General features: G+C 40.9%; 1 long non-coding RNA gene across 2 annotated transcripts in view; it reads right to left on the bottom strand.

Moving 5' to 3' along the window:
- Positions 1-360: 360 nt before the first annotated feature.
- The window catches only part of LOC123608552, a 33,794-nt gene continuing 12,508 nt past the window's right edge, over positions 361-21,646 (bottom strand). The window contains exons 2-3 of one of the 2 annotated variants that reach the window (XR_006717292.1): positions 5,227-5,332; positions 361-1,710 (exon numbers count right to left, since the gene is read on the bottom strand). This is a non-coding gene — a long non-coding RNA (uncharacterized LOC123608552). Of the gene's footprint in view, positions 1,711-1,757; positions 2,209-5,226; positions 5,333-21,646 lie in introns of those variants that run through there. The other variant, XR_006717291.1, reaches the window with a different exon arrangement.

Here is a 21,646-nt window from a genome sequence, read left to right as displayed (position 1 = left end):
TCCTGAACTACTTTATGTTCCCTCTAGCCCACCCCAACCTACCTTCCCCTAAACCTCTATACGCAAAGAGGAACTTGTCTCAATCTAGTCATACAGCTCTCCACAAAGAGGGTGGCTGTACCAGCCTGGCGTGGACTGATCCAGCAGCCCTGAATTCCTGAATTCCCCCCAGGGCACTGCAGTTACTGACCCAAAAGAGTTCAAAATGCTGACAGCAACTTCTTAAACTATTTCCCTACAGTTTAAAAGCAATCTACCCCATGCGGGAATTGAAAAGGGGTGAACCAGGGATTTCCTTCTCCTCCCAGACCTAGGGGATGCAGTTTCCAGAAGTTTAAAAAGAGAGAGAGACCAGTAAAGTAAGCAGTAAAATTTTCCAGCTTTAATGTGTGGCTTCCCCCATCTAAAATCTTTACAAGCTCAAGTGCCTCTTAAGACAGGACTTGGAAACATGATTCTAAATCATCTTGGAAGCCAAACCTCTAGTAACATGCCCTCAGTGAGTTGGGCTTAGGTTTCACAAACCACCATTTCACCCCTCTGGGTAGAACAAACACTCTAAGCAGTCACAACCTACTGTCTTTAATGGATGCTTCAGGCCATGCTCTTGGTGCCCAGCACAGTGCCTGGCAAGTAGTAAGCACAAAACACCATTACTGAGTGAATACAGAGTCTTTGGTTTTTTGTTTTTTGTTTCTTATTTGCTTCATTGTGTCAATATAATGATCACTCGAGAAGGAGGAAAATATTCCATAGAGTTCCAGAGCAATGTTGATGGAAGAGGTCTCCTCATCTGTATCTTGGTGCCCCCTCCCCACCTGCGGGACACCCTTTCCCAACTCCTTCATGGGTCCCTTCCAGCTGAAGCTGCTCCCTCATCCGCAGCTCTTTTCCCTACAATCCTCTTCACAACTCGGAAAAGCATGAAGAAGAAAACAATAACAAAGACACCTTACATCCATATGTAGAATTCTATTATGTCTCTCAGGATGTCAGATATTTATACGTTTTTGTCAACAAGACATTTGGGGGATGTAGTTCTTGCCAAAACATTATACAGTTACAAATTAAATGATAAAGAATTTATTTGTAAAATATCTTTTCATACAATAGCTTGCTATGCAAAATAACAAAAGTGTATTGAGGCAATGAAATGAATTTCTAACAATGACATACCGGTGCTGAGAGAGCAGACAAAAGGGTAAGGGGACAGGTTTTGGAGAACAGACTCTTCCCAGTGTCCTAGAGCATAGAGCTGAACCTTAGGTACCCACTGCCCAGGCAGAATCTTTCACTCATGCTAATGACCTGTACCGGGCTTTGAATTCCCGTCACGGTCCTCCAAGATCACCAAATCTATTTCCAAGCAGAAGCAAACTCCCAACACTCCCCACTACTTTGTTGCCAAGGTAGCTTGGGTATTCCTCCCACACACAGAGCTGCAAATGTCTCAGTGGATATAGAGCTCTCCCCAGGAGATCATGAGCTCCTTGAAGGCAAGGATTCATTCCGTATCCCCAGCATCCCACAGAGTCTGCCATCTGTGAAGCATTCAGTACATATTTGTAGAATGAATAAACCCCTCTCTTTCCCTGGGTGCCTTGCTGGGACATTCACACACAAACAGGTTGGACACAGAAAGAATCTGCCTTCCAGACACCTTGGGTCCACGAAGACAGATTTTTTTGCGGTTTTGTCTACTGCTGTGCCCTGGAACAGTGCAGAGCACATACAGTTAACAAATATATGTTGAATAAATGAATTAATGGATCTGCTTCATTGGAAAGGGTGCCTTTCTGTCCTTTCTATATCATCTGATTTTCCTAGTAGTCACACACACTGACCTCAGATTCATCCTCTCAGTGTTCCCTCTTTTTGCACTAAGTCTCTGTGGTGGTGACCTCTTTTTTCTTTTTTAAGTTTTACTTAAAACTTAAGTTTTAAGTTTTTTTAAGTTCTACACCCAACATAGGGCTCGAACTCACAACCTCGAGCTCAAGAGTCACATGCTCTTCTGACTGAGCCAGCCAGGTGTCCCTGTGGTGATAACCTCTTGACTAAAATCACATACCTCCTGGAACTCACTGGCCTGCGAGTTCCCATTCCTGATCCCTTGAGTTGTCTTCTCCTTCTTCCTCTTCCTCTCCTGTTTCCTTTCTTTTGGTTCCCCTCTTCCTCCTCATCCTCCTCTTCACCTCCCGTTCTTCTCTTATTTGAGACAAGCAAAAAAGTATAATGTCATCATGATTGTGCCTCTACCGCCATTCAGCTCACAAAAAGATATTACAGTTAAAATTGAAGTCCCTATATATGTGTCCCCACCCATGCTCTTCCCTTCTTAAAAGTAACTACTATGCTTTGCTTTACTACATATGTCTATATATATGTATATATACAGTGTGGTTTGACAGTTTTTAACTTTTTATTCATTATACCATATTCAGGTACACCACTGCTACTTGCTTGTTTTCACTTGGAAACATGGAGCCCTAGTTCCTTCTTTATCACTGCTGTGTTATATAGTATTCCATGGTATAAATACATCACCGTTGGTTAATGCATTTTACGACTAATGTGAGGTTTTCAATTTTTGCTATTATGACAACTGTTCTTTGGACATTTTTGTTACCTTTTAGGCAAGAGTGGGGGGGGGTACATTTGGCCTTTGGGGACAAAGTCCAATTTGCTTTTTCATGAGGACTCCAGCAGAGGTAGCCACCTCAGACCCAGGAACTGAGTAGCTCAGGAGTAGGAGCTGTGTTGGGTTGGCAGTGAATTAAAATTACCATCTGTCCAAAATCTGACTTTGTAATAGCACCAAGATGTCCTCTTATAAGATATTCCTCTAGCTATCAGCAGCCCAAGAGTAGACTGCAGAAAACAATATCTGGATTTATCCAGAACAAGGTATGGGGGTGGGGGTGGGGGTGGGGGGACTATTTTTTTTTTAAGTAGGCTTCACACCCAGCATAGAGCCCAACGCAGGACTTGAACTCATGACCCTGAGACCAAGACCTGAGTTGAGATCAAGAGTTGGACACCTAACTGACTGAGCCACCCAGGTGGCCTGGGTGGGGCACCTGGGTGGCTCCATTGGCAGAGCATGGGACTCCTGATCTCAGGGTCATGAGTTCCAGTCCCACATTAGGGGTAGAGATGAAAGAAATAGAAAGAAAGAAAGAAAGAAAGAAAGAAAGAAAGAAAGAAAGAAAGAAAGAAAGAAAGAAAGAAAGAAAGAGGGAGGGGGGAGGGAGGGAGGGAGGGAGGGAGGGAGGAAGGAAGGAAGGAAGGAAGGAAGGAAGGAAGGAAGGAAGGAAGAGAGAAAGAATTGTGCCTTAGGTAGTCTGAAACCATCCAATTGTAACAGCATCTACTTTTAACTCTAGCCTTGCTTCCAGGCACCTGAGTGGCTCAACTGGCTCAGGTCATGATCTCTCACAGTTTGTGAGTTTCAACTCCACATAGTGCCCTGGGCTGACAGCTCAGAGCCTGGAGCGCTCTCTCTCTGCCCCTCTCCTGATTGTGCTCTTTCTCTCTGTCAAAAATAAATGAGCATTAAAAAAATTAACTCTAGCCTTGCTTCCTTACCTCAGCAATTGGCATTTCATTCTGCTTGCCTTCCCCCCCCCACCACCACCCCTGCCTTCCCCCCAAATCATTGCTTTTCAGAGTTATCAATCCACATCTTTCCATTTTGGAGATGACATTGAAAAACTGTATAAATGTGGAAAAACGGGTTCTTAACAGTGTTGGTAGGCAAAAGACATGGTAACATAAATTGAAATCTTCATAAATTCCCAGAACCTACTGTATTACAATCATTCTCAGCTCAATAGAAAAAAAATACTGAATAAAATCCACTTTCCTACCAACAGTGTTAACCTTGACTCTGAGGTAGCATTTTTTTCACCTTTTGTGCATAGATGTTTTGATATCCCATTATATATATTTTTTAAAGCCATGATCTCTCAATATGTGAAAACCTCATGTCCTGAGGCTCAAAGCATAGAATATGTTCTGCTCTTTGGTTCTAACATTTAATGTCCTTATAGCCCACTAGAGGTCAAGTAATTCCATACAGTAATTTGAGCACCACCTAGTGGGCATTCTGGCTACATTCCTGATATGAAAGAAACCAATAGTTCTTTGAGACCAAGGAGTTAATGTGAGCCAACAGGGGCCTCTCGACTGAAGTGACAATTTACATAATTCATAGAATCTTTCTCTGCCCCCAACATGTTAACAGTGTTCATAGGCCTATTCTAAATCTCACTGAAATTGCAAAACCAGAAACAAGAGCTGTTATTCTCTTAAAGCCCAGACAACACTGCATAGACAAAGCTGATTTTGCTCCTGCTTCCATATGCTCCTCATATAGCTCAACAGCCCCTTCATTTTGCATGAAGTCTTAGATCGTTCCTGTGATACAGTTCAACATAATCTGCCCTTCTGCATTTTCAATATCTGGGCTTCATTTTCGTTTCCATTTCTAGCCTTTAATTTACAACCTTCTCACGCTTGATCATTTTAATCGCCTCTGGTTGCCTAAGCTATTCTTGATTCAAACAGCACATTCCAGTCTAATTAAAGAGAATAGCTAATGGTCAGTGCTTTGAACAATTAACAAGCCATTTTTATTAGTATCAAGTCAAAGGTAATTCAAAAACAGTTAATGTCCATTAAGATAAACAAGAACTTAAATTCTGAATTTAAGAAATAAACAATTCTTAAATTATAGGAAGAATTGATGGCTTAGCATGCGTTAAAAGTTCAGAAATAACAGAAGTAAAAGCAGTGATTTGCCAAAGTAGTAATTAGTAAAAATTTATAGTGCGTGCACCAAAAAGGCAGCTGGCAAATCAGGAGCACTCAAACCAAACACGGAATGAGGCTCAGGGGTATTGTTATAAAGCGGCTTATACAGTGAGAAAGGAGGGACTTTATATTTTACAGTGACTGGTGATAATATGAGAATTTTCTTAAATGACAGGGAATTGGTCACTGAATACCTCATATCAACTTGGGGAAACAGTTTAAGTTTTGCTTGTGATTTCCAGAGGTGTAAGCGAGAAATGACTCAGGTCAAGTTAGTCTTTCAAAATAAGCTAAATTAAGCTTTGTCTACAGGACTACACTGGTTTTGTCTCCTCAGAGAATTTTCAAAACTGGTCTCCACTTGTTTTTTATTTTAACACTATAACTGTTACTAACATTATGACCACTTACGGATTCATGAATGGCAGAAACCTTGAAAGTCATCTGGTTTTATACCATGGTATAGGAATTCCTCCCAAAGTTTGCAAGTAGTAAACCAGTCTCTGCTTGAACACTTCTGGGGAGAGAGAACAAGTTCAGTGTGAAGTGGAGAAAAGGGAATGGGATCCAACACCAAATGCATCAAAGTCCTAATCTTTGCACTTGCAGTTACTTTGTGGTGAATAACAAAACCTCTGAAACTTCCCTTTTCCCATCAGTAAAATAGTTTGGTTGGGGCTGTGGGAAAAACTAAAGATCCCAATACACATGATTCTTACAAGGATCAAATGAAATAACCTCCCTTTCAGTTTTCAGGTATGCAAAGACCATAAGCCTCCAACTTCTGACCTCACATCTTCTAACCCCACTACTTAACTAAATTTTCCTTTCTCCAGTCTTGGTCTCTGTATATCTACCAACCAAGCTTTGTAGCAATGCTTCCCAAACTTCCATGTAGTAAAACTCATAGAAAGTGACAAGATATGTACAGTGTTGAGCTAAATGGCTGAGGTTGGTTAAAGCCAACAGGTTTTGAAGTCTCTCAGGGGGACCAGTGGGATTGAGCCCCCCTTGACCACTACAGCAAACTGTTTATCAAGTTTCACATAATAACATTCCTTTCTTGTCAATATTACTTTCCCACTCCCTAATCATGCTTGCTAGGGTCACATCCCAAATAAACTACTTGCACCCAAACTCTTAGCACATTGTAGTAGATAATGAACACCAAAAAAAACCCTGGTAAAATGGTAATAACCATAATATCCAGGCAAAGTAAAGCTTTGTGTATCAAGTTCTCCTTCAAAGCATACATCAACCAATAAGGTAAAACCATGTCTTAATTAATAAAGGTAGTTGCTTAAATTCTTTTTCTTTTCTTTTTAAGTAGGCTCCACACCCAACGTGGGGCTTGAACTCATGACCCTGAGATCAAGAGTTGCGCACTCTACTGACTGAGACAGCCAGGCATCCCGGTTACTTGAATTCTATATTCACTTTGTGTGTGAAAGCGCCATATTCATTCTAACAGCATTTTCAGATTTATATCAAGACACCCTCTTTCACAGCTAAGAAACCAGACCGCAAAAAGTTTAATGACTTCCAAGATCATATCTTTATCAGTAAAAGTAAAAAATAGTTCAGATTTTTTGAGCTTTGACTATATATGAGGCCCTGTGTTAAATACTTTGCCCCATTTCACTAATCACTGCAACAGCTTTATATTATTTTAGAGGTTTTAATTATATCTACTCCACAAATGCAGAAACTGAGGCTTAAAGAGATGGGTTCCAAGGGGTGCCTGGATGGCTCAGTCAGTTGAGAGTCTGACTTCAACTCAGGTCATGATCTTATGGCTCATGAGTTCAAGCCCCACATGGGGGCCTATGCTGACAGTTCAGAGGCTACAGCCTGCTTTGGATTCTGTGTTTCTCTCTCTCTCCACCCCTATGCTGCTCACTCTCTGTCTCTGTCTCTGTCTCTCTCTCAAAAATAAAAATAAACATTAAAAAAATTAAAGAGATTGGCTCCAAACTGGCACCAATCAAAAATTAAAGAGAAGTGGGGCACCTGGGTGGCTCAGTCAGTTAAGTGTTGGACTCTCGGTTTTGGCTCAGGTCATGACCTCATAGTTCATAGGTTCGAGCCCCACATCAGGGAAATTCTCTCTCTCTGCCTCTCCCCCATACACATGCACATGCATTCTCTCTTTCTCTCCCTTTCTCTCAAAATAAATACATAAAATTTTGAAAAGAAAAAACTAAAGACAAAGTTTTGAACTAGCAATGAAGAGGAGCTATGGCAGAATAAACTGTTTTTATCCTACAAAATATTATTTTAGTAAAGGCTACATATACACCCAAACTGAAATGGAAGATCAGGGCAAATAACCAAATAACTCAACAGCAACAAATTATCCCTTTCCTTGGCAATTCATGAGGAATTTTTTTTTAAGATTTTATTTTTAAGTAATCTCTACACCCAATGTGGGGCTCAAAATTACAACCCCGAGATCAAGAGTTGCACGCTCCACCGACTGAGGCAGCCAGGTGCCCCATGAGGAACATTTTTTGGGTGAACTATCCATAAAGTTGAATCAAATCTCTGCTATTTATTGTATGCTTAAATAACTCTGGACTTCGTCTTAAACAAATGGTCACTTTGCTCAGTCCCATCAGAAACTATGACTGCAAAAATTGTCAAGGTGATTATTAGATTAGGTAGAACTAAAAATTCTGATATTTTTAGGATCAACATTATTGGCGTTTTACTGAAATGAGTCCCTCATTATTGACTCTGTAGGCCTTCTGGGTTTGTTTTCTAGAGACAAAGATGGAATTTGCACCAAAAATCTAAATACGTAGGAATAGTCCTGAGCATATGGCCAAGTTTTTGTGTTGAGATGCTTGTCTGCCCACATGAAATTGCTACTGTCTTCCATGAAAATTTTGGTTCCTTGGTTTATTTATGTTGAATCATATTACAGCTATTTGATATTTAAAGCAAAATGGAAATTTTGATGCATTCTGCTCAAAACCATGCAAACTGCAGATTTTGTTTTTGGGTGTCTCATCTGGTTAAGCTCTTTATAAGAGTCCTAAGCCTGAAAATTAGTTAGGTTTCTGACTGTTCCTTTTTTTATTCTCCTTTTATTATCATTTAAAAATCAAAATACGTGACTTCATTCTACTTTTGTAAGAGTGGGCAAGAAGCCCTTTCCTGTTCATGATGAGCTGACCATATTCTGACAGGACATTAAGGAAGAGTTGGACGACATCCTGGCAGGAGAAAATCAATTGGAAAAAAAAAAAAGTGTACTTGTATTCGGAAAATGAGTCAGTGTCTAGGAACCAATTACATTCAACACACAAAATTTGCTCCAAATGAGCAAATTGAAAATGCTTCAAGAGAAGCTGCATGATGAATATATATCTGAAGTGGTCAGGCACAAAATGCTTCATAAAGAATCCTGTTTAATTACAATTGTATCAATTTTTGGAGCATCTCCAGAATAAATTAATAGATTTTCAAAAACTGAAATACATAAATCACTAAATGTATTCAAAACGTTCTCTGGAATTGTCGAAGTCTGCGTGCCTAAATGTGTTCTAGTAAGTGTCTGAGTGTCTACCCTAAACTAAAGTCCTACAAAAAATTTTTCTGGAGAAGCAAAATTATAATGGCACAGGCCAACACACCAAACAAGCAACAGATACATCAGAAGGCATTATGTTAACGAACTTGGGAAAGATCATCAAAAAAAATCAAGATTTTTGCTCCTTTATAGCCTGATAATTAACATCATAGTATCCCTTCCCTCCCCAAAGTAAAAGATGATGAAAGAATAGAAGAGGTTAACACACAGAAGCTGATGACCTTGAAAATGCTGCTAAGTGGCCTAAACACTTATTTGCCCAGATGGCTTAGTAAAGAGGCCAACTCAGGTCTTCACCAGAGATTAAGTTGCTTCCCATGGTCACCCAGGTCAAAGACAGAGCCAAGACTATTAAGATTGCAGCTGATGTTATTCACAATGGCATTTGAGAGCATTTACAACATTGTATAGCTTACAAATTGCTTTTGTAGACATTAATCAAGTTATCTTTACAACAATCCTATCAAGTAGGTGGGACATGCATTACTATTACTTTCCCAATGACAAAAGACATCAGAGTCCAAGTCTCCAGACTTGGATTTTTCTCTCCTCCACCTATTACTCAGTCTCTATCCTTAAAATCTACGTCCTTAAAAGATTTTGAGTGTTTTAACCAGCCTAGATCACCCCCTCACCGCATTAGTATCAGAAAGACTGCATCTGTTTACTGATTTATTCAATGATAAGAAGACGGGCTGGCTCTGTCATTACATCCTGTGAAATAATCGGTTGAGTATTTAAGAAGATGATGAGCACTCCAGAACCAATGAAAAAGCAAATCAATGTAACAAGTCAGGGGACAAAAATAAAGGCACATCACTCCCCTGTTGACAACCAGTTACGAGGTCAGAAAACTAGCGAATGAAACCCACGGCTTGGGCATCATCATAAATCTGCATTAAAGAGGGCTCTAGGCACCACACCACCCAGCACTGCAGGAAACACTACAATATTTCCATAGCAACTGTAACTAAGGACATCATCAGGATGCTGAAAATGCAAAAGAAGAAAAAGAGGCATAAACTGGGGACAAACAAGATTGTTTCCCTGGCAGAGTGAAGCCCACTATTCACCCCCAGAAAACATAAATATTTCACCACCTGAAGCAGGCAGTAACTAGCTTTCAGCCAGCCAAAACCATCCTCCCAATTTATATTTTCCAAGAAAAGAAATCAGCCAAAGGGCCAAAAACACAAGGAACTCAGAAATACATATACCAAGCAGGCAGCAGCATGCTTGAGTGTCATAGATTGGTCATGAGTCAGGAAAAGAGCCCAGTCATTTATTAAACTATCAAACCTGTTATGGCCAGGCAGGTAGTATCAGGAACACAAAAGTGAACCAGAAATACATTCTGTCCTTGGAGTGTTCAGGGTTGTAAGGGGAGATAAAAGATCAATTACTATAAAACAAACCAGAATGTGATAGACATTAAAAAAAAAGAAAAGAAATGAATGTTGCTATTAGAATTTAGATTATTGGAGGGTGTTATGGATTGAATTGTGTTCCCCAAAAAGATGTGTTGAAATCCTAGCCTCCAAGTACTTCAGAATGTAACCTTTTTTGAAAATAGGGTCTTTGCAAATATGATGAAGTTAAAGGAGGTCATAAGGGTGGGCCCTGATCCACTAGGCTGATGTCCTTTGAAGGGAGAAGAGCTTATAAAAACTGAGACAAACCAAGAAGGTGACAATGAGGCGGTGGAAGCAGACTGCAGTGATGCAGACACAGGCTGCAAGGACAAAGGATTGCCAAGATCCACCAGAAGCTGCGAGAACCACTAGAAGCTGGGAGAACCACCAGAATCTGCAAAGGGCCTAGGAAGCATGCTTCCTTGGAGACAGCAGAATCGGGGCGGCTCTGCTGACGCCTGGATTTCAGAACCATGAGAGAGAAATTTCTGTTGTTATAAACCTTTCAGCTTTTGTTACTTTGCAACCGCAGCCCTAGGAAACTAATTCAGAGGGAAAGATTACTTCACACTAAACAGATTACAGCAAGTCTTCTTGTAAGCAATGACGTCTGAATGTAACCTTGAAGAAGTTGCAGTATACCAAGAGCGGGAAATGGGATTTCCTATTTATATGATAATAGCATCTACCGTTTACTGAGAATCCACTCTGTACCAGGTATTGTACTAGGAATCATTCATACGTAACTGGCGTGGTCTCTGGCTCATAAAGAAGTGCATACAGACCTCACCTCCCTAATCGACGCTTGCTGTTCCATTTCACAATGTCTGATATGTAAAGAAGTTTCCGTTTAGGGGTGCCTGGGTGGCTCAGTCATTAAGCATCTGACTTCAGCTCAGGTCATGATCTCAGTTGATAAGTTTAAGTCCCATATGGGGAGAGCTCAAGCCCCGCTTTAAGTGAGCCCCACTTCTCTCTCTCTCTCTCTCTCTCTCTCTCTCTCTCTCTTTCTCTTCCTCTCTCCTTCTCTCTCTCTCCACCCCTCATGGGATTCTCTCTCTCTCTGCCCCTCGCTCACTTTCGCCCTCTCTCAAAAAAAAACAAAAACGAAAGAAAGAAAAGAAAGAAAGAAAGGAAGGAAGGAAGAAAGAAGTTTCAGTTTAATAAATGGAAAAGGAAGGAGGGCTTGGGGTTTGTGGACAGATGTGGAAGGGAGGGAAGGAAGCAGGGAGCAGATGGCAAAGCATCTGTTCCCCTTCCAGCCTGGCCATGATCTCCTTCTAGAAGAGAGGGTGGAAACAAGGTCCAGAACCTCTGTGAGTTGTTTTTGTTTTCATGTGAAACTAGATGAGGAGCTAGTCAAGGGAACTTCAAGAGGCTCTGCATGTTTGGGGCTAATCTGGCTCAGAGGAAGGGGAGGCCATTCTCCCCTCCTCTCCACATGGAGGCATTCCAAGGACTAGACTCTGAGAGCACGGAGAGTCAACAACTTTGGCATAGGCAGTGTTCTTATGATGGACAGTGGCCCTGGAAAGGCTTCAGCCTTGGCAAAGCCTCAGCAAGTGGCCTTGCAAGCAGATGCTGGACATGTGGGAGCTAGGATGGAAGAAAATTAACAGGGCAGAAATCCATGGCAACTGCAAAAGAAAGGTTAGCAAGGGAGTTTCTTTGAGAATTTCTAGAAATAACTGGAGATACTTTGAAGGGAATTAACTTCCGTCAGCCAAATAGGATGGGGATTCACACCATAAAAATTGGGATATAGGGCACATGAGTGGCTCAGTCGATTGACCATCTGACTCTTGATTTCAGCTCAGGTCATGATCCCAGGGCCATGGGATCAAGTCCCACATTGGGCTCTGAGCTTGGATCCTACTTAGAAGTCTGCCCCTCTCCCCTCCTTGTGTGCTCTCTCTCTAAAAAAGAAAATAAATCTTTAAAAAAATTGGAATATAAAAAGAATGTGAGACAATGGAGTACTACAGGGCAATGAGAAAGAACAAAATATGGCCCTTTGTAGCAACGTGGATGAAACTGGAGAGTGTGATGCTAAGTGAAACAAGCCATACAGAGAAAGACAGATGCCATATGTTTTCACTCTTATGTGGATCCTGAGAAACTTGACAGAAACCCATGAGGGAGGGGAAGGAAAAAAAAAAAAAGAGAGAGAGAGATTAGAGTGGGAGAGAGCCAAAGCATGAGAGACTCTTAAAAACTGAGAACTGAGGATTGATGGGGGGTGGGAGGGAGGGGAGGGTGGGTGATGGGTATTGGGGAGGGCACCTTTTGGGATGAGCACTGGGTGTTGTATGGAAACCATTTTGACAATAAATTTCATATATTGAAAAAAAAAAAAGAATGTGAGAACTTTTTCTGTGACAGCAGGCTGATGAGGCCTGGAATATACCAATCAGGCACAGATTTTATTTAATCCAGCCAATCCCCATCATTATTCCCACTCTACAGGCAAAAAAACTGAGACTCAGTTAAATAACTTTCCCAGCCAGTAACACAGTTTAATTCTGGATCAAAAATAAAACCATGTCTGTCAGTGGCCAATGCGTTTCCCACTATACACACTGTGGATCTAGGCAGAGGAAAGAAGAACACTTGCAAAGAGTTGGGAAAAGAATACAGGGGTACTTGGGGGGCTCAGTCAGTTACGTGTCCAACTCTGGATTTTGGCTCAGGTCATGGTCTCACAGTTCATGAGTTCAAGTCCCACATCAGGCACTGCACTGACAGCATGGACCCTGCTTGGGACTCTCTCTCTTCCCCTCTGTCTCTCCCTCCCTGACTCATGCTCTCCCTGTCTCTCTCAAAAATAAATAAATAAAACTTAAAAAAAAAATAATACAGTAGGTCAGGGTATCAGCCAGAATTCTGGCAGGAAACAGAATGCAACCTGAGTTGTTTAAATGAAGAGATTTGTTTATTTATTTACTTACTTACTTACTTACTTACTTACTTACAGGCTCCACACCCAGCACAGAGCTCACAACCCTGAGATCAAGACCTGAGCTGAGACTGAGAGTCAGACACTTAACCAACTGAGCCACCCAGACACCCCTGAAGAGACTCTAATAAAAGATATAGTTGACATCGCTATGGGCAGGATTAAGAGAATCAACAACAGGGGATGTTAAGATACCCAGAAACCAGAAACAGAGGATTCACTCCTAGTGAATCCTAGTAAGACTGGAAACCATGCAGAAGAGGCTGCCAGAGGGATTGGTAACCAGGGAGGGAAACCTACAGGGAGGTGGGGGGCTGGAGAATAATCTGACCTTTCCTCTTACTCCCAACCTTCTGACTGCACCACCTACTGATGGTGCCAAACTGGAAACTGGCTGCCAAGGAAGCCTGGATGAGGCCAGTGTCAGGGATCAGAGACTCACAAGTGGAAGAGAAGGAAGACATTTCCATGGAAAGAAGATGAATTGAGGCTATGTGCTAATCCTGGCCTGTTTTGCTCTTGGATCCATTCCCTGCCCTACTCTGTCCTATTCTGTATCATGAGAATTTCCATCCCCACCTTCCTTGGCCCTCTGGTTTCTGCATCAATTCAGCCAGTGGGAGGCTCTGAAGGAAGACTAGGGGGAGGAAACAGAGAATCCAGGCTATTTCTCCCCCTCTCCTTCTGCTTCAGGCACTGTCTGTGGCAGTGGCTGTCTTTTCTGTGAGCCCAGCTCTTGTGGCAAGGCCTGCCGAGGTGCCCGCTTCCGCTTGGTGCCCCTTAAGCTTAGGCAGTGATAGTAGCTTCTTGCTCTTAACCTCAGGGATGCTGTACGATCCCACTTTAGGCTTCTCAGCTCTGTCAGTGCCAGTGGGACCAATTCTTTGTACTAAGTTCTCTGTTTTAAAATATCAAGAATATTTCCTAGACCCTAGCTGATATAGGAAACTCACACCAGAAAGCTTCAACCTGTGGCACCTGGGTGGCTCAGTTGGTTGAGTGCCTGACTCTTGATTTCAGGTCAGGTCATGATCTCATGGTTTGTGAGATCAAGCCTCATGTCAGGCTCTGTGCTGACTGCACGGGGCCTGCTGGGCATTCTCTCTCTCCCTCTCTTTCTGCCCCTCCCCCTGCAAAATAAATAAATAGAGCAAAAACAAACAAACAAACCCCCAACCTTCCTACAGAAAATAGGAGGAAAATTAATATAAACATGACTTGTATATCCTAAGTATTGAATAAATTTTTGTTTATCTATCACTGTTGTGAGCCTGTTTCTCCGTCTTACTGGGGCCTCCTGTCCCTTAGCCACCAGTGTTCGGATATGCTCTCTGGCCCCTCTTGCCCTTCATACCCCTGGAGATGACAAATAGCCACATAAGCAATAGTCTGTTAGAACTCTTAGCTTCCTTGCCGAATGGTCCTTCTATCTTATCAAGACACATCCCTGAGTAGAACAAATTCTCTACTTTCACAGTTCCTGCTTTTTTTCTGGAGAAATACTATGTGGCCAGAGAAATACTATGTGTTTCTTTTCCTAGGATGTTCATGTGCTCTGTTCATTATATCCATAGTGTCCATTTCCAACAATTCTGCACACATATCTTTCCCCCAGAGTCTCTTGAATTCACTAAGCTTCACATCAGTTTAAAATTGATGCAAAGGAAATCCAGTAAGAATCAGAGACCGGGGTGCCTGGGTAGCTCTGTCAGCTAAGTGTTTGACTTAGGCTCAGGTCATGATCTCACTGTTCGTGAGTTCAAGCCTTGCATCGGGCTCTATGCTGACAGCTCAGAGCCTGGAGACTGCTTCAGATTCTGTGTGTCTCTCTCTCTCTCTCTCTCTGCCCCTCCCCTGCTCACACTCTGTCTCTCTCCCAAAAATAAATAAACATTAAAAAAAAAATCAGAGACCAAAAATAAATTTATGACAACATGCCATAATTTCATACATGGAATGATTTCCTAAAAGCAGAAGAGGTTGGGGCAACTGGGGGGCTCAGTTGGTTGAGTGTCTGATTGTTGATTTCAGTCCAGGTCATGATCTCATGGTGAGATTGAGCCCAGCATGGGGCTTTGGATTTTCTCTCTCTCCCTCTCTCTGCCCCTCATCCTCCTTGCACTTGCTCTCTCTCTCTCAAAATAAATAAACATTTCTTAAAAAGTAGAATGGGTTTGTTCAGAAAATGAAATAAACTGCTGATATATAAATCCTGACATGGAAAAGAATCAATATTATTAAGTCAGTTATATCTATAAAACAGTTCACTGCATTTTTATCTTTGGAATACTGAACTGCCACCACACACTTGGAATTTAATTCAATTTATGAAGCTTCCATTTGCCCACAACTTCTCCAGAACACCAGATTTTGCACATTCAGTTCCACCTCAACCATATTTTAAGCTCTAATACCAATGGTTTAACTATACATTAGGATATTTCAGACAGAGACTCAATGGTTTCTCCAATACATACTTTTGTCCTAATCTTGGATGCAGTTTAGTCTAGTTGTTAAATGCAAAGGTGTGGTAAATTGCATTGTTGGTCCTGACTTTCCTATATTCCATCCATGTCCTTTGCCATTGTCTTCGGAATTCCTCCCCAGTTGAAGATTAGATTTGTATGTGGCAATTATCGAGGAGTGCTCTTGGGAACAGCACTTTCATCAGAGCAAGGGAAGCAAGACTAGGCAAGGGAGAAAAAATAGGACTTGGTCTGTTGCACCCAAGGTCTCAGCCAATCCCACAGGAAGCTCTGGAACTGGGATGGCCCTTCGGAAATGTTTTGAATTGGGGCATGGGGTTGGGTCTTTGCACTGTCACACCTGACCTGTTACTGCATGTGGGTGACCTGTGGGGGCACCCTCGAGCAAAGCAGCTGCCGGCAGGCAGTGGGGATGGGAGATCAGGGGTAAGGGTAGTAGTGGGAGGACGGGAGGGTTGGGGGGGTCTATCTGTGAGTCTTCATCAGCAATAAATATTCAAAGCAGCTGAGGGAATGAGAATAATTCTGAAGGGGGATCAACAGCTGTTTCACAGCATGTGCTATATTCCATAGAGGTAGAGTGTATCTCTTTGCTGCTTGACATTGGGCTCAGCCTTGTGACTTAGCTTGACTAAGTGAATGAGGCAGAAGTGTGTATACTGGTCTCAAGCTTAGGCCTTAAGAGACCTTGCATATTTCCAATTTCCTTTTTATACACGTCCAGGCTAACCTGCTGGTCTCAGGAGGAAGATTAGAGGCACATAGAACAGAACCATCCCAGCCAGCCACCCACCCAGGCAAGCCCAGCTTAGATCAGCTAACACCCAAGATGACCTGTAGACACTATAGAAATTGAGTGCTTGCTTTTGTATGATGTGATTTGTTATGCATCAATAGCAAGTCGATATAACAGACTCTGACCCAACGGTCAAATCTGATTCAAAATCCAATACTTCTGGCATTGATGATTAACTTTATGTGTCAACGGGCTACAGGGTACACAGATTAAACATTATTTCTAGATGTGTCTATGCAGGTATTTCTGGATGAGATTAGCATTTGAACTGGTAAACTCTGTAAAGTAGATTGACCTCCCCAATATGAGTGGGCATCACCCAACCCAGGGAGGGCCTGAATAGATCAAAAGACAGAGAAAGAAAGATATACATATCTCCCACTGGTTAGGTTTTTCTGGAAAACCCTAACCAATACAGTGACCTACTTGTGATCTTGAACAATTTGCCCAATCTTGTCTTGTAAGCCTCAAGTTTACCCTTGATATAGAAACGGTATCTGCTCTGTAATGTTGTTGTGAGTTTAGCGTGGTACATGGCAACTTAGAAGCACTTAATCACTATAAGATATGCTCAATATTTGTATGCTTTTATTTCTAGGTGTCAAATCATGACCCTAGAAGATATTGCTGGGTGAAGGGGGATAGCAAAGGAAGGGTCAGTTCCCACTGCTCTCCAATCCCATTGGCTACTCTTATCCTGCCCTCCACCCTTCAAATGTTTAGGTCTGGCAATGGAAGAAGTGGCAAAGCTGAGTCCGGCAATGTCAGCAGTAAATTGGTGTATCTGCCCTTCAATTCCTGGACTATTAAGCCAAAGATAATATTTGCTAGAAGGGGCAAGAAATAACAGAGGACAGGTGCCTTCTAGTCCTGCACTGGTCTTTTCTTGTGGCTTCCAGGCTCTTGAGCTTTCTTAACTATTCATAACATGGTGTTCTGATGCATTAAGAATAGTCTGTGGAGCCCTCACTGTGTAGCCACTTCAAACAGTACTGCAGGCGGAGAATTTTTGCCCGCTGAAATTCTACTGCCAAGTTTTGGCACGGTGCTTTATTTTTTTCCTCTTCCTTTTAAAGCTGAGAAGGAAAAATAAAGTGCAGAAATACTGTTAACCAAATAAAGAGACACTGATTTTTTTTAAACCTCATTTGCGTCAGAAAATTCATTCCCCAATGAGCCATAACCAGATGAGACTGAACATATCCCAAGCCTTACAAGAGAAAGTTTTAATTACAGACTTCATGTTTCATCACCAGCAAGTCCAAGCCATGGTTTCCAAAGGGAGTTGAGACTGAAACGCCTCCCATCTATATCTCCAAAATCTTATCTTGGCTTGCTTATTCCCAACTATTAGGTTATTTCATTTTAAATAGAGTGAAACTGAGACTCAGTCCCCTTCATTTCCCAAATTCCTAAAACAGCTACTCTTTGTTTTTAATGGTGCTACAAAAAAAAAAAAAAAAGAGAGAGAGAGAGAGAGAGAGAAAAGAAAACAGCACATTCCTGAAATATTACAAGAGACCAACAGAAGAGAAGCAAGTGCAGCATGGAGAGACTCCTGGGGAAGGGCTTCTTGAACTTTTGCACCAGGACACCTTAACAAAAGAGGAGAACAAAAAAATTGCCCAGGGGCACATGGAAGTATACACAAAAATGAAAATAGCTAACGTTAGTGAGAGTTCACTGTGTACCAGCCACTGCTCTAACATTTAACATATGCTTGTCATTTATTCTCATGATAACTCTATATGGCAGATGACATTATTATTCCCACTTTATAGATAAGGAAAATGAAAAACTGAGACACAAAGAGGTTAAGCAACTTGTCCAAGCTAAATACACAGCTATAAAAAGGCTAAATACAAATAAATAAAAAGGCTAAATATAGCCAAATTTAGCTATAAAAAGCTAAATTACAGCTCTAAAGCCTGTAGTTTCAATCACACGTTGCCATGAGTAGTCTACTAAACACTCAAAGTGTCGTTAAAGTTTCACCTTAAAAATGCATGTGAATAAAATGACATAGGGTATAAGAATGGATTAAAAAAACAGGATCCAAGGGTGCCTGGGTGACTCAATCAGTTAAGCGTCTGACTCTTGACTTCAGCTCAGGTCATTATCTCATGGTTTGTGTATTTAAGCCCCACATTGGGCTCCATGCTGACAGTGCGGAGCCTTCTTGAGATACTTTCTCTCTCTCTCTCTCTGTCTCTCTGCCCTTACCCACCCCCTCTTTCTCAAAATAAATAAATAAACCTAAGAAAAACAAAAACAAAATAAAACAAGATCCATCTATATGCTGCCTACAAGAAACTCACTTTAGACCTAAAGACACCAGCAGACTAAAAGTGAGGGGATGGATCTATCATGTTAATGGATGTCAAAAGAAAGCCAAAGTAGCCAAACTTATATCAGACAATCTAGATTTTATTTTAAAATATTTATTTTTGAGAGAGAGAGAGAGAGAGAGAGAGAGAGAGCATGCACTTGAGCAGGGGAGGGGCAGAGTGGGAGAGAGAGAATCCCAAGCAGGCTACCCATTGGCAGCACAGAACCCAATGTGGAGCTCAATCCACAAACCATGGGATCATGACCTAAGCCAAAATCAAAAGTCGGATGGATGGTCGACCAACTAAGCCACCCAGGCATCCTCAGAAAAACTAGATTTTAAACTAAAGACTGTAACAAGAGATGAAGAAGGGCATAATATCATAATAAAGGGGTCTATCCAAAAAGATCTAACAATTGTATTTATGCCCCCAATGTGAAACACCCAAATATATAAATCAACTAATCACAAACATAAAGAAACTTATTGATAACAATACAATAAAAGTAGGGGACTTAAAATCCCCACTTACAGAAATGAGATCATCTAAGCAGAAAATCAACAAGGAAACAATAGCTTTGAATGACATACTGGATGAGATGGACTTAACAGCTATATTCAGAACATTCCATCCTAAAGCAGTAGAATACACATTCTTCCCAAGTGCACATGGAACATTCTCCAGAATAGATAACATACTGGGTCACAAGCCAGCCCTCAATAGTACACAAAGATTGAAATCATACCATTCACATTTTCACACCACAACACTATGAAACTTGAAGTCAATCACAAGAAAAAATTTAGAAAGACCACAAATACATGAAGGTTAAAGAACATGCTACAAAGCAATGAATGTGTTAACCAGGAAATTAAGGAAGAAATTAAAAAATACATGGAAGCAAATGAAAATGAAAATGAGAGGGGCCTGTGTGGCTCAGTGTGTTAAGCATCTGACTTTGGTTCAGGTCATGGATCTTGCAATTCATGGGTTTGAGCCCCACGTTGGGGCTCAGGTGCTGATGGCTTGGACCCTGGAGCCTGCTTCAGATTCTGTGTCCCCCTCTCTGCCCCTCCCCCACTTGGGCTCTGTCTCTCTCCCAAAAATAAATAAACAATTAAAAAAAAAAAAACGAAAATGAAAATGTGACAGTCCAAAACTCTTGGGATGCAGCAAAAGTGGTCAGAAGAGGTAAGTACATAGCAAGACAAGCCTACATCAAAAAGCAAGAAAAATTTCAAATATACAAACTAACCTTAAAAAGGAGCTAGAAAGGGAACAGCAAAGAAAAAAAAAAAAAAAAAACGGCAGAAGGGAAATAATAAAGATTAGAGCAGGAAAAATATAGAGAGAGAAATTACAAAAACAGGAGAACAGGTCAATGAAACTAGGAGCTGTTTCTTTGAAATAATTTATAAAGTTGATAACCCCCTAGCCAGACTTATCAAAAAGAAGAAAGGACCCAAAGAAATAAAATCATGAATGAAAGAGGAGAGATCACAAACAACACCACAGAAATACAGCAATATAAGAGAATATTATGAATAATTATATGCCAACAAACTGGGAAATCTGGAAGAAATGGATAAATTCCTAGAAACTCACAAACTACAAAAACTGAAACAGGAAGAAATAGAAAATTTGAGCAGACCCATAACCAGTGAAGAAATTGAATCCTTAATCAAAAATCTCCCAACAAACAAAAGTCCAGGACCAGAAGGCTTCCCAGGGAATTCTACCAGACATTTAAATAACAGTTAATATCTATTTTTCTCAAACTGTTTCAAAAAAGAGAAATGGAAGGAATACTCCCAAACTCATCTACAAGGTCAGCATTACCTATTCCAAAACCAGACAAAGATCACAGTAAAAAAGAGAATTACCAGCCAATATCCCTGATGAATACGGATGCAAAAATTCTCATTAAGACTAGCAAATGAAATCCAATAGTACATTAAAAGAATCATTCACCACAATCAAGTGGGATTTATTCCTGAGCTGCAGGTTTGGTTCAATATTCGCAAATCAATCAATGTAATACACCACATTAATAAAAGAAAGGATAAGAACCATAGGACCCTTTCAACAGATGCAGAAAAAGCATTTGACAAAATACAGCATCCATTCTTTTTTTTTTTTAAGTTTTTTTTTAATGTTTATTTATTTTTAACAAAGATAGAGACAGAGCATGAGCAGGGGAGGGGCAGAGAGAGAGGGAGACAGAACCCAAAGCAGGCTCCAGGCTCTGAGATGTCAACACAGCCCGATGTGGGACTGGAATCCATGAACTGTGAGATCATGACCTGAGCCAAAGTCAGACACTTAACTGACTGAGTCATCCAGGTGCCCCCATTCTTGATTAAAAACCCTCAACAAAGTAGGGATAGAGGGAACATTCCTCAATATCATAAAGGTCATATATGAAAGATTTACAGCAAATATTATCCTCAGTGGGGAAAAACTGAGAGCATTTCCTCTACAGTCAGGAATAAGACAAGGATATCCACTCTCACCATTTTTATTTAACATAGTACTGGAAGTCCTAGCCTCAGCAATCAGACAACACAAAGAAATAAAAGACATCCAAATCAGCAAGGAAGACGTTAAACTATCACTATTCGCAGATGACATTATACTCTTTGTAGAAAACTTCAAAGACTCCACCAAAAAATTTCTAGAACTGATACACAAATTCAGTACAGTTGCAGGATATAAAATCAATGTGCATCAATCTGTTGCATTTCTGTATACCAACAATGAAGCAGTAGAAAGAGAAATCAAGGAATCAGCCTCATTTACAATTGCACCAAAACCATGATACCTAGACTAAACCTAACCAAAGAGGTAAAAGATCTGTACTCTGAAAACTATAAACACTTATGACAGAAATTGAACAGGACACAAAGAAATGGAAAAGCATTCCATGCTCATGGAATTCCACACTCCATGCTTTGGGTCTGTGCTACCCAAAGCAATCTACACATTTAACGCAATCCCTATCAAAATACCACCAGCATTATGGAACCACAAAAGACCCTGATAGCCAAAACGATCTTGAAAAAGAAAAGCAAAGTGAGAGGAATCACAATTCTGGACTTTAGGCTGTATTACAAAGCTGTAATTATCAAGACAGTATGGCACTGGCACAAAAACACATATATAGATCAATGGAACAGAATAGAAAACTCAGAAACGGACTCACAACTGTATGACTAACTAATCTCTGACAAAGAAGGAAAGAATGTCCAATGGAAAA

The sequence above is a fragment of the Leopardus geoffroyi genome, chromosome B2 (genome assembly GCF_018350155.1).
Source record: "Leopardus geoffroyi isolate Oge1 chromosome B2, O.geoffroyi_Oge1_pat1.0, whole genome shotgun sequence".
In the NCBI taxonomy this organism is placed as follows: Eukaryota; Metazoa; Chordata; class Mammalia; order Carnivora; family Felidae; genus Leopardus; species Leopardus geoffroyi.
Note: the sequence above shows the minus strand (reverse complement) of the source record. Positions and strands in the feature narration are given on the sequence as shown.